Raw genomic sequence first — 12,910 nt, forward strand, 5'->3', positions numbered from 1 at the left:
ACAGGTAGGCACTTCGCAAAAAACACCTCTGTTTTTTTCCAAAATTTAGGATGTGTCCACGTTGCGCTTTGGGGTGTTTCCAGTCGCCGGCGCTAGGCCTACCCACGCAAGTGAGGTATCATTTTTATCGGGAGACTTGGGGGAACGCTGGGGGGAAGGAAATTTGTAGCTCCTCTCAGATTCCAGAACTTTCTGCCACAGAAATGTGAGGAACATGTGTTTTTTTAGCCAAATTTTGAGGTTTGCAAAGGATTCTGGGTAACAGAACCTGGTCCGAGCCCCGCAAGTCACCCCTCCTTGGATTCCCCTAGGTCTCTAGTTTTCAGAAATGCACAGGTTTGGTAGGTTTCCCTAGGTGGCGGCTGAGCTAGAGGCCAAAATCTACAGGTAGGCACTTCGCAAAAAACACCTCTGTTTTTTTCCAAAATTTAGGATGTGTCCACGTTGCGCTTTGGGGTGTTTCCTGTCGCCGGCGCTAGGCCTACACAAGCAAGTGAGGTATCATTTTTATCGGGAGACTTGGGGGAACGCTGGGTGGAAGGAAATTTGTAGCTCTTCTCAGATTCCAGAACTTTCTGCCACAGAAATGTGAGGAACATGTGTTTTTTTAGCCAAATTTTGAGGTTTGCAAACGATTCTGGGTAACAGAACCTGGTCCGAGCCCCTCAAGTCACCCCTCCTTGGATTCCCCTAGGTCTCTAGTTTTCAGAAATGCACAGGTTTGGTAGGTTTCCCTAGGTGGCGGCTGAGCTAGAGGCCAAAATCTACAGGTAGGCACTTCGCAAAAAACACCTCTGTTTTTTTCCAAAATTTAGGATGTGTCCACGTTGCGCTTTGGGGTGTTTCCTGTCGCCGGCGCTAGGCCTACCCACGCAAGTGAGGTATCATTTTTATTGGGAGACTTGGGGGAACGCTGGGTGGAAGGAAATTTGTAGCTCCTCTCAGATTCCAGAACTTTCTGCCACAGAAATGTGAGGAACATGTGTTTTTTTAGCCAAATTTTGAGGTTTGCAAAGGATTCTGGGTAACAGAACCTGGTCCGAGCCCCGCAAATCACCCCTCCTTGGATTTCCCTAGGTCTCTAGTTTTCAGAAATGCACAGGTTTGGTAGGTTTCCCTAGGTGGCGGCTGAGCTAGAGGCCAAAATCTACAGGTAGGCACTTCGCAAAAAACACCTCTGTTTTTTTCCAAAATTTAGGATGTGTCCACGTTGCGCTTTGGGGTGTTTCCTGTCGCCGGTGCTAGGCCTACCCACGCAAGTGAGGTATCATTTTTATCGGGAGACTTGGGGGAACGCTGGGTGGAAGGAAATTTGTAGCTCCTCTCAGATTCCAGAACTTTCTGCCACAGAAATGTGAGGAACATGTGTTTTTTTAGCCAAATTTTGAGGTTTGCAAAGGATTCTGGATAACAGAACCTGGTACGAGCCCCGCAAGTCACCCCTCCTTGGATTCCCCTAGGTCTCTAGTTTTCAGAAATGCACAGGTTTGGTAGGTTTCCCTAGGTGGCGGCTGAGCTAGAGGCCAAAATCTACAGGTAGGCACTTCGCAAAAAACACCTCTGTTTTTTTCCAAAATTTAGGATGTGTCCACGTTGCGCTTTGGGGTGTTTCCTGTCGCCGGCGCTAGGCCTACCCACGCAAGTGAGGTATCATTTTTATCGGGAGACTTGGGGGAACGCTGGGTGGAAGGAAATTTGTAGCTCCTCTCAGATTCCAGAACTTTCTGCCACAGAAATGTGAGGAACATGTGTTTTTTTAGCCAAATTTTGAGGTTTGCAAAGGATTCTGGGTAACAGAACCTGGTCCGAGCCCCGCAAGTCACCCCTCCTTGGATTCCCCTAGGTCTCTAGTTTTCAGAAATGCACAGGTTTGGTAGGTTTCCCTAGGTGCCGGCTGAGCTAGAGGCCAAAATCTACAGGTAGGCACTTCGCAAAAAACACCTCTGTTTTTTTCCAAAATTTAGGATGTGTCCACGTTGCGCTTTGGGGTGTTTCCTGTCGCCGGCGCTAGGCCTACCCACGCAAGTGAGGTATCATTTGTATCGGGAGACTTTGGGGAACGCTGGGTGGAAGGAAATTTGTAGCTCCTCTCAGATTCCAGAACTTTCTGCCACAGAAATGTGAGGGACATGTGTTTTTTTAGCCAAATTTTGAGGTTTGCAAAGGATTCTGGGTAACAGAACCTGGTCCGAGCCCCGCAAGTCACCCCTCCTTGGATTCCCCTAGGTCTCTAGTTTTCAGAAATGCACAGGTTTGGTAGGTTTCCCTAGGTGCCGGCTGAGCTAGAGGCCAAAATCTACAGGTAGGCACTTCGCAAAAAACACCTCTGTTTTTTTCCAAAATTTAGGATGTGTCCACGTTGCGCTTTGGGGTGTTTCCTGTCACCGGCGCTAGGCCTACCCACGCAAGTGAGGTATCATTTGTATCGGGAGACTTGGGGGAACGCTGGGTGGAAGGAAATTTGTAGCTCCTCTCAGATTCCAGAACTTTCTGCCACAGAAATGTGAGGGACATGTGTTTTTTTAGCCAAATTTTGAGGTTTGCAAAGGATTCTGGGTAACAGAACCTGGTCCGAGCCCCGCAAGTCACCCCTCCTTGGATTCCCCTAGGTCTCTAGTTTTCAGAAATGCACAGGTTTGGTAGGTTTCCCTAGGTGGCGGCTGAGCTAGAGGCCAAAATCTACAGGTAGTCACTTTGCTAAAAACAGCTCTGTTTTCTGTGATATGTCCACGTTGTGTTTTGGGGCATATCCTGTCGCGGGCGCTAGGCCTACCCACACAAGTGAGGTATCATTTTTATCGGGAGACGTGGGGGAACGCTGGGTGGAAGGAAATTTGTGGCTCCTCTCAGATTCCAGAACTTTCTGCCACAGAAATGTGAGGAACATGTGTTTTTTTAGCCAAATTTTGAGGTTTGCAAAGGATTCTGGGTAACAGAACCTGGTCCGAGCCCCGCAAGTCACCCCTCCTTGGATTCCCCTAGGTCTCTAGTTTTCAGAAATGCACAGGTTTGGTAGGTTTCCCTAGGTGCCGGCTGAGCTAGAGGCCAAAATCTACAGGTAGGCACTTCGCAAAAAACACCTCTGTTTTTTTCCAAAATTTAGGATGTGTCCACGTTGCGCTTTGGGGTGTTTCCTGTCGCCGGCGCTAGGCCTACCCACGCAAGTGAGGTATCATTTGTATCGGGAGACTTGGGGGAACGCTGGGTGGAAGGAAATTTGTAGCTCCTCTCAGATTCCAGAACTTTCTGCCACAGAAATGTGAGGAACATGTGTTTTTTTAGCCAAATTTTGAGGTTTGCAAAGGATTCTGGGTAACAGAACCTGGTCCGAGCCCCGCAAGTCACCACTCCTTGGATTCCCCTAGGTCTCTAGTTTTCAGAAATGCACAGGTTTGGTAGGTTTCCCTAGGTGCCGGCTGAGCTAGAGGCCAAAATCTACAGGTAGGCACTTCGCAAAAAACACCTCTGTTTTTTTACAAAATTTAGGATGTGTCCACGTTGCGCTTTGGGGTGTTTCCTGTCGCCGGCGCTAGGCCTACCCACGCAAGTGAGGTATCATTTTTATCGGGAGACTTGGGGGAACGCTGGGTGGAAGGAAATTTGTAGCTCCTCTCAGATTCCAGAACTTTCTGCCACAGAAATGTGAGGGACATGTGTTTTTTTAGCCAAATTTTGAGGTTTGCAAAGGATTCTGGGTAACAGAACCTGGTCCGAGCCCCGCAAGTCACCCCTCCTTGGATTCCCCTAGGTCTCTAGTTTTCAGAAATGCACAGGTTTGGTAGGTTTCCCTAGGTGGCGGCTGAGCTAGAGGCCAAAATCTACAGGTAGTCACTTTGCTAAAAACAGCTCTGTTTTCTGTGATATGTCCACGTTGTGTTTTGGGGCATATCCTGTCGCGGGCGCTAGGCCTACCCACACAAGTGAGGTATCATTTTTATCGGGAGACGTGGGGGAACGCTGAGTGGAAGGAAATTTGTGGCTCCTCTCAGATTCCAGAACTTTCTGCCACAGAAATGTGAGGAACATGTGTTTTTTTAGCCAAATTTTGAGGTTTGCAAAGGATTCTGGGTAACAGAACCTGGTCCGAGCCCCGCAAGTCACCCCTCCTTGGATTCCCCTAGGTCTCTAGTTTTCAGAAATGCACAGGTTTGGTAGGTTTCCCTAGGTGCCGGCTGAGCTAGAGGCCAAAATCTACAGGTAGGCACTTCGCAAAAAACACCTCTGTTTTTTTCCAAAATTTAGGATGTGTCCACGTTGCGCTTTGGGGTGTTTCCTGTCGCCGGCGCTAGGCCTACCCACGCAAGTGAGGTATCATTTGTATCGGGAGACTTGGGGGAACGCTGGGTGGAAGGAAATTTGTAGCTCCTCTCAGATTCCAGAACTTTCTGCCACAGAAATGTGAGGAACATGTGTTTTTTTAGCCAAATTTTGAGGTTTGCAAAGGATTCTGGGTAACAGAACCTGGTCCGAGCCCCGCAAGTCACCCCTCCTTGGATTCCCCTAGGTCTCTAGTTTTCAGAAATGCACAGGTTTGGTAGGTTTCCCTAGGTGCCGGCTGAGCTAGAGGCCAAAATCTACAGGTAGGCACTTCGCAAAAAACACCTCTGTTTTTTTCCAAAATTTAGGATGTGTCCACGTTGCGCTTTGGGGTGTTTCCTGTCGCCGGCGCTAGGCCTACCCACGCAAGTGAGGTATCATTTTTATCGGGAGACTTGGGGGAACGCTGGGTGGAAGGAAATTTGTAGCTCCTCTCAGATTCCAGAACTTTCTGCCACAGAAATGTGAGGGACATGTGTTTTTTTAGCCAAATTTTGAGGTTTGCAAAGGATTCTGGGTAACAGAACCTGGTCCGAGCCCCGCAAGTCACCCCTCCTTGGATTCCCGTAGGTCTCTAGTTTTCAGAAATGCACAGGTTTGGTAGGTTTCCCTAGGTGGCGGCTGAGCTAGAGGCCAAAATCTACAGGTAGTCACTTTGCTAAAAACAGCTCTGTTTTCTGTGATATGTCCACGTTGTGTTTTGGGGCATATCCTGTCGCGGGCGCTAGGCCTACCCAAACAAGTGAGGTATCATTTTTATCGGGAGACTTGGGGGAACATAGAATAGCAAAACAAGTGTTATTGCCCCTTGTCTTTCTCTACATTTATTCCTTCCAAATATAGGGGTGTGTGTAAAAAAGACATCTATTTGAGAAATTCCATGTAATTCACGTGCTACTATGGTCACCCCGGAATTCAGAGATGTGCAAATAACCACTGCTCCTCAACACCTTATCTTGTGCCCTTTTTGGAAATGCAAAGGTTTTCTTGATAGCTATTTTTTACTCCTTATATTTCAGCAAATGAATTACTGTATATCCGGTATAGAATGAAAACGCACTGCATGGTGCAGCTCATTTATTGGCTCTGGGTTCCTCGGGTTCTTGATGAACCTACAAACCCTATGTATCCCCGCAACCACAGGAGTCCAGCAGATGTAACGGTATATTGCTTTCGATAATCTGACATTGCAGGGAAAAGTTACAGAGTAAAAAGTAGAGAAAAATTAATGTTTTTTTCACCTCAATTTCAATATTTTTCTTTTTCAGCTGTTATTTTCTGTAGGAAACCCTGGTAGGAACTACACAAATGACCCCTTGCTGAATTCAGAATCTTGTCTACTTTTCAGAAATGTTTAGGTTTCTGGGATCCAGCATTGGTTTCATGACCATTCCGGTCACTGACTGGAAGGAGGCTGAAAGCACAAAAAATTGCACAAATGGGGTATGCCCCAGTAAAATGCCAAAATTGTGTTGAAAAATTGGGTTTTCGGATTCAAGTCTGCCTGTTCCTGAAAGCTGGGAAGCTGCTGAGTTTAGCACCGCAAACCCTTTGTTGATGCCATTTTCAGGGGAAAAACCACAAGCCTTCTTCTGCAGCCTCTTTTTCCAATTTTTTTGAAAAAAACGAAATTTTCACTGTATTTTGGCCAATTTCTTGGCCTCCTTCAGGGGAACCCACAAAGTCTGGGTACCTTTAGAATCCCTAGGATGTTGGAAAAAAAGGACGCAAATTTGGCTTGGTTAGCTTATGTGGACAAAAAGTTATGAGGGCCTAAGCGCGAACTGCCCCAAATAGGCAAAAAAAGGCCTGGCACAGGAGGGGGAAAAGGCCTGGCAGCGAAGTGGTTAAACGCACAAAATCATAGAAATACAGCTAACTCGTGCTTTAAGGTAACTATAACTCGCGGCCCTGCCATGCACTGTTACCTCATCAATAATTTTACCGCAAATGTTACAGTAGCATTATCAATAGTGTTCTAAAAAATATTGAATATCTGTAATATCTGGGGTAATTAGCACTGCATGGCGAGGGCGCAACTTATAGTTACCTTACAGAGCAAGTTATAGTTACTCGAAATAACTCTAACTACAACAGCTGAATTCTTATGATTTAGCACATTTAAAATGTGAGTCCAACTATCACGGCCCTGTAACCTTTGTTTTTTTAAAGTTAATTTCTATGTTTTTTTTATTTTATTTCCTAACGATAATGTCCCTGTAACCTTTGTTTTTTCAGTGAATGTCTATCATTTGTTTTAATGTAAAGTAATTTGAATTACTATACATTAATCCAACCACATCCCATACCCACCCCAAACCCTAAAAACACCTTACCACCGAAAAACTCACACCCACCCTAAGCCCTAAAAACACCCAAAAACCCCCAAAACCCATACCCTCAATAAGCCCTAAAAATGTCCTTGCCACCCAAAACCTGTGCCCACTCCTAAACCCTAAAAATACATTTGCCACCCAAACACCCATAGCCACCCTATACCCTAAATTACCCTTGCCACCCAAAAAACAATACCTACCCTAAACCCTAAAATTACCCTTGGCACCTAAAATCCCATACCCACTGTAAACTTTAAAAATTCCCTTGGCACTCAAAAACCCATACCCACCCTAAACCCTAAAAATGTCCTTGCCACCCAAAAAGCCATACTTAGCTGAAACCCTAAAATTACCCTTGCCACCCAAAAACCGATACCTCCCTAAACCCTAAATAAAAACACTTACCACGCAAAAACCTATACTCATCCTAAACCCTAAAAATGACTTTGTGTGTGTGGGTATTTACATATATATATATACTTAATGCTTACCACACAAAAGCCCATACCCAGCCTAAACCCTAAAAATGTTACATGTGTCGTTAAGTCTGTGTGGTAACGAAATGCGGGGTTCAACCTTCATTGTACATGCTGTTTCCCCTACAGCACAATAATTTCTATGACAAAATGAACCCCCTCATTCTGTTCGTTTCTGTATTAAATGTTTTAAGTTATACCAGTTTGACTCAGTTAAGATGGCTTCAGGTGTGCCCCACTTCTGTCATAAGTAAGACTTTTAGGGGCAGATTTAAGGAAAGTGGTGCTGCACACAGTGCAGCACCACTTTCCTTGCATCCCCTACCGCCACCATGTGGATGCCATATTTAAACTATTTAAAATACTGCACACCATGGCAGAGGGTAGGAATCAATAGCGTCAGATTTTTTTGATGCTATTGATGTGCTCCTGCAGAGTACATAGGGCCCATTATAAATAATGGTATGCCCCCTTTAGCACCTGCTCTGAGCAGGCATTGAAAGTGCTGATGAAAATGGCACAAAGAAATCTTTTGGATTTCCTTACACCATTTTTTTAGCCCCCCAAACAGGGGAACGCCCCCTTCCATACATTATGCCTGGCGCAGGCATAATGTGGCGCAAGTGTTTGCAAAATGGCTCAATGCATGCATTGTGCCATTGTGCAAATATGGCGCAGGGAAAATGCCACTTTAGCGCCACCTTAGTGTTACAAAAATGACGCCATGGCGGCACTAAGGTGGAGCTAGGGACTCTTAAATATGTCCCATAATGCCCTAGTTGTTCTTTAGAAAACTCTGGGAGATTGCAGTAGAACACAAGGGAATCAACTGATATCCTGCTCTTGTCGGAAATACATGTTTTACAGAGAATGTCAGAATTCATTCTCATATGGTTGAGAAAGATAGTGTGAATTTACAGAAAATATGCTCTCATTTTAGCTTCCAGAGCACCTTCCATCACCTCTATGGGAAAATCATGAGAAGACGTTTTTCTCTCACACATGATTCATTAAATCCCAGTAGGGTAAAATCAGCTTGGAGCACACCATCATTCCTGAAATTAGTATAGTACCATCAACAAATAATTTATATAGGGACTAAAATTTGTTATTACCCTTTACACGTTATCCTTTTAGTGACCCTCAAAACCTGGCATTCACTACAATGCATTTCAAAGGGGTGATATCACGTATATTGGTCCCAAGATGGCTGCCAGCACTTCCTGGTTAAAGTGCTGACAGCCAATCACATCTCACCATGAGGTCTGTGCTTAGCCTCCACCCAGACATACAAATTTGCATTTCCAATAATTTCTTCTAAACTACTAAATGGATTTACACCAAATAATTAAAGCACAATCTGTGGAAGTCTAACTTTCTGCCAAATTTGGTGTAATTCTGTCCAGCGGTTTAGGCTGTAGTTGTATTCAAAAGTCCTATGGGAATTAACATGGGAAATGCACTTTATTTGACCCCCCATTTTCCTCAGTCTCCACTTGACAGATCACGGCGAAACTTTCCATGTGCAACAAGAATTACTTGCATACTTTTTTTGGAAAGTTTTGGGAAGATTCGTCAAACGACGGCAAAGATATATGCAAGTCCAAAAATGCTTTTTCCTATGGAAACATGGTCCTAACTTTAACTACCTACTGGCAACCATCAGAAGGTTATATATATACTACCTGCTGACGGTTGCCAGGAGCTAGTTATAGGAAGGACCTAGTGTCCATAGAAAAAGCGTTTTTGACTTGCTTATATCTTTGCCACCATTTGACGAATCTTTATGAAAATTCCTAAAAAAGTGTGATCAAGAATCTTGTGCGTGGAAAGTTTTAGGGTGATCTCTCAAGCGCGAACTGAGAAAAAGGGAGGGTAAAAAAAAGTGCATTTCCCATTTTAATTCCCATGGAGATTTTAGACACGACTACAGCCCAGACTGCTGGACAGAATTACACCAAATTCGGCAGAAAGGCAGCTCTTGGTCCTGAAAGAGTGTTTTTTTTTATTTAGTGTAAATTCATTGAACTATTGAAAACAACATCATTTGTATATCTGGAGGCGCAAAGGCTTCACAAATACTCCAGATCTCGTGCAGAGAACCGATTGGCTGACAACACTTCAACCAGGAAGTGTATGCCGCCATGCAGCTGTGTTTCAAAACAAGTGTAAAAATAAAAGAAAAGGGGTAGGGTACATTTACCCAAAACCCCTAACCTTTTAAAAAAATAAAAGTTCTCCTGCGTTTCTCTATAATGTTGCCCCCGGATGGATGGGTTCTGGGGGCATTTTGAGAGAAAAAAAGGAGGGGGCACATTGGGCCCCTCCTCCTAGAGATTTCAAAAGCCCGAGGACCATCACCTTCCTGGGTCGATCCTAAATTAACTGTGCCTGGGGAAACACAGCCCCCCACAACCTGGGGACCACCACCTCTCCAGAGAATGATTTCTAGATAATTGAGGGGGCCACCACCTTTCTGGGGCTATTTCTTAATAGTTTGTGGGGGCTGCACCCCCATCCCCCCACGACCTTGGGGACCACACCCTCCCTGGGGCAGCATAATTAAAAAATATAAGGGGGGATCCTGTGAACTCCCGACCCCTGGGCCCTCAGGACCACCATCTTCCCGGGCTACCTCCTGATAATGATAATAATATAAAGACAGATCAACCCAGAAATTGTCCATGCGTAACGAAAATAACCGGCACACTTTTTTGGGAAAATGTCATTAAGATTTGTCAAATGACACCAAAGATATAGACAAGTCAAAAAATGATTTTCCTATATAAACATGGTCCTAACTATACCTACTGGCAACTGCCAGTGGATTTTATATATATATACATATATAGATATATATATTCACTTAAAAAATAAAGAACGCTACAGTTAGGCTCACATTTTAAACTTACTAAACTGTAGAAGTTCATCTGTTATAGTTATCGTTATTTTGAGTATCTATAACTCGTGCCCTATGGCAACAATAAATCGCGCCGTCGCCATGCACTGCTAATTCCCCACATATTACATCAATCATGATATCTTTGATAATATCATTGATAATATCAATGTAACATTTGCAGTGAAATTATTTATCAGAAACCTGTGCATGGCGGGGGCGCGAGTTTAAATTACCTTAGGGCACGAGTTATAGTTATTTGAGATAACAATAACTGCTGAATTTCTATGGTTTTGTGTGAGTAAATTCAGATTCTAACTGTAATGTCCCTGTAACCTATGTTTTTTTAAATTCTGTTTCCTAACTATAATGTTTGTTTTTTTAGTACATATATTTATAATTAGTACATATACATATATTTATTTATTTTTTATTATCTAGTGGCAGTCGCCACTTGGTAGTTATAGTTACAACCATGTTTCTATAGAAAAAGCGTTTTTTGACCTGCTCATATCTGTGGCTCAGTTTGACGAATCGTCACGAACGTTTTCCAAAAAAGTGCCCCGGTGATTCTTATTGAGCACGGAAAGTTTTGGGGTGATCCGTCAGCGGTTGCCGAGAAAATCGGGGGTAAAAAATGTATCACTTCCCTTGTTAATTCCCATAGGACCTTTAGACACGACTACAGCCCAAACCACTGGACGGAATTACACCAAATGTGGCAGAAATCTAGCGTTCGGTATGCAGATTACACTTTCACATAACAAGAATAGCTACATTGTTACTTGTTTTGGACTACCATCCACCCAACTAATAATAAACTTTCTCACACCTCCCATTTGACAATTCCCTTCTGTTCCACGGATTTCCTCAGATTGGACCCCATATTCTCCCAGTCAGAGCCCATTAGCAGAAGTGCTAACCAGTAGCACTTGCATAATTTAGACCTGCGATGGTGTTCCACGTCCTGGTTTCAGAATGTAAATATTTTGTGGTTATGTGGAAGGCTACCCATTACAGTCTCTTACTCTGACCTTTGGAGCAAACATACTCAATCACCATGACTTTTGAAAGACACATTTAGAAGTAGGGGAGATTTCCAAGCTATGAAACCCCAGAATACTTCCAGGGTATATCTGGTGGGCTGTTTGATCTTGCTATGGGAGTAGGATATAATTAACCCTCGTCCACCTATATCCGTCCTTCTGACCTTGGGCCAGATGTAGCAAAGGGTTTTTCCCATTCTGTTCAATGGGAAAATATGTTCGTACAAATGGCCCCTTGTGTCTTACCTTGAGAAGAATTTCCCAGTTGCCATTTGTTTTTCAATTTTATTACGCCACATGTTTGAGCTTAATGTCTTCATATGTACGTAGGGTTGAATTAGTTTGGAATCAGTTTCTCTTTACTCTCTTCATCAGCTGAGAGGGGAAGGTTTTGGAGTGGCCATCTTTGGCTTCATGTCCTCCAGCCTCTTTAGTTAGTTTTGTAGTATGGTGAGGCTATATGTTGGCATCACTTTGCTTGTCTCCTTATTCCCCTGCTGTCCTTCTCTTGACTTCGCTCTGTCTAGTTTAGCTGCAGTGGAATTGGTGGGTTTTGGAAGGCTGGATCATTAGGAGTTCTACCTGGGAAGCAGGGTTTACTCAGAGGGCTGTAAGATTGTAATGTGGCTGACTCATTAAAGTTGCTTCCATGAATAAAAAGTACTTCTAGCACCCAACAAAACAACAAAACATTGATCAGTGGCATAAATGGTGACATTGTGACATCGATCCTTTACAATAAGTGCTTGCTGCAGGCAGAGAAACACTGATTATGCTTGTTCCATGGTGTTTTATAGTTGTTACCTTTGAAGAGGCAGGAAGGATGAACAGAACTACAATTTTCTTTAATGATCCACTTGACCCTTTCCTCCTACATACTATAGCTGGTCCCCTGTTTGCAATAATATACTATTCAATAATGTCTCTTGAAAAAAATGAAATGTCTTAGTATCCAGCAATTGGTTATCTGATCTTGCTCTTGTTCAATTTTCACTGTGGCTGGTTGAGGTCAAATTCATATGCAGCAAATGAAGGATGAACATGCACATTACTAGGGCTGGACGAAATGTTAATTATGCCAGAGTAATTGATGTAAATTTGGTAATTTGTGTGATGCAATTTATGTGAAATTACTGAGACTATGCCACGTTGCATCATTTTTTGATGAAGTTTTACTGAACAAAGAGGGGGTCAATACGAGTCTGGCGGTCACTAAATCGGCAGACTTGTGGATGCTGAGTGGTCCGCTACCAATGCGGCAGTCCGAGTGCCACATTACAACCCCGGTGGTCGAACCACCAGGGAGCCGCCAGCTCCCCCAGGATTGGAGATCCCGGCGGTCTGGAGGTGGTGGTGGTCCTAATCTGACAGGGCAGCGCTGGTGTGGATTACGACCCCCTTCTTTGCCAGCGGTTTCATTGCAGTACCATCTCCATGAAAACGCCGGCAGATTATGGGCATAGGGGGTGCCAGGGGCCCCTGCACTGTACATGCACTTTGCATTGGCAGTGCATGGGCCCCCGTGGCCAGTACCCTCGCAATGTTTGCAGGCAGTGAACATTGCGAAGGTGCTGGTGCACCCTGCAGGCTACAGCATTGCCACCAGCCTAATGACGAGCCGGAGACAATGCTGTATCCTGTTTCCTGCTAGGCCAGCGGGCAGAAATTCAGTCTCCTGCTTGCTGACCTAGCAGGAAATTCTTAATGGCGCTGGTGGGAGGTAGCCTGTGTGGTGGCAACCTCCCCGTCGGACGTTCGGCAGACGGTAAAAACCATCCACCAAACTCATAATGACCCCCAGGGTATTGGAAGCAAGCAACCAGAAATCAACTTGAC

At 44.4% G+C, this 12,910-nt stretch overlaps 1 protein-coding gene across 1 annotated transcript in view; it reads right to left on the bottom strand.

Moving 5' to 3' along the window:
- The window catches only part of CHRDL1 (chordin like 1), a 632,262-nt gene that overhangs the window by 458,754 nt on the left and 160,598 nt on the right, over window positions 1–12,910 (bottom strand). The gene's annotated exons all lie outside the window — the stretch shown is intronic.

The sequence above is a fragment of the Pleurodeles waltl genome, chromosome 2_1 (assembly GCF_031143425.1).
Source record: "Pleurodeles waltl isolate 20211129_DDA chromosome 2_1, aPleWal1.hap1.20221129, whole genome shotgun sequence".
Taxonomy (NCBI): Eukaryota; Metazoa; Chordata; class Amphibia; order Caudata; family Salamandridae; genus Pleurodeles; species Pleurodeles waltl.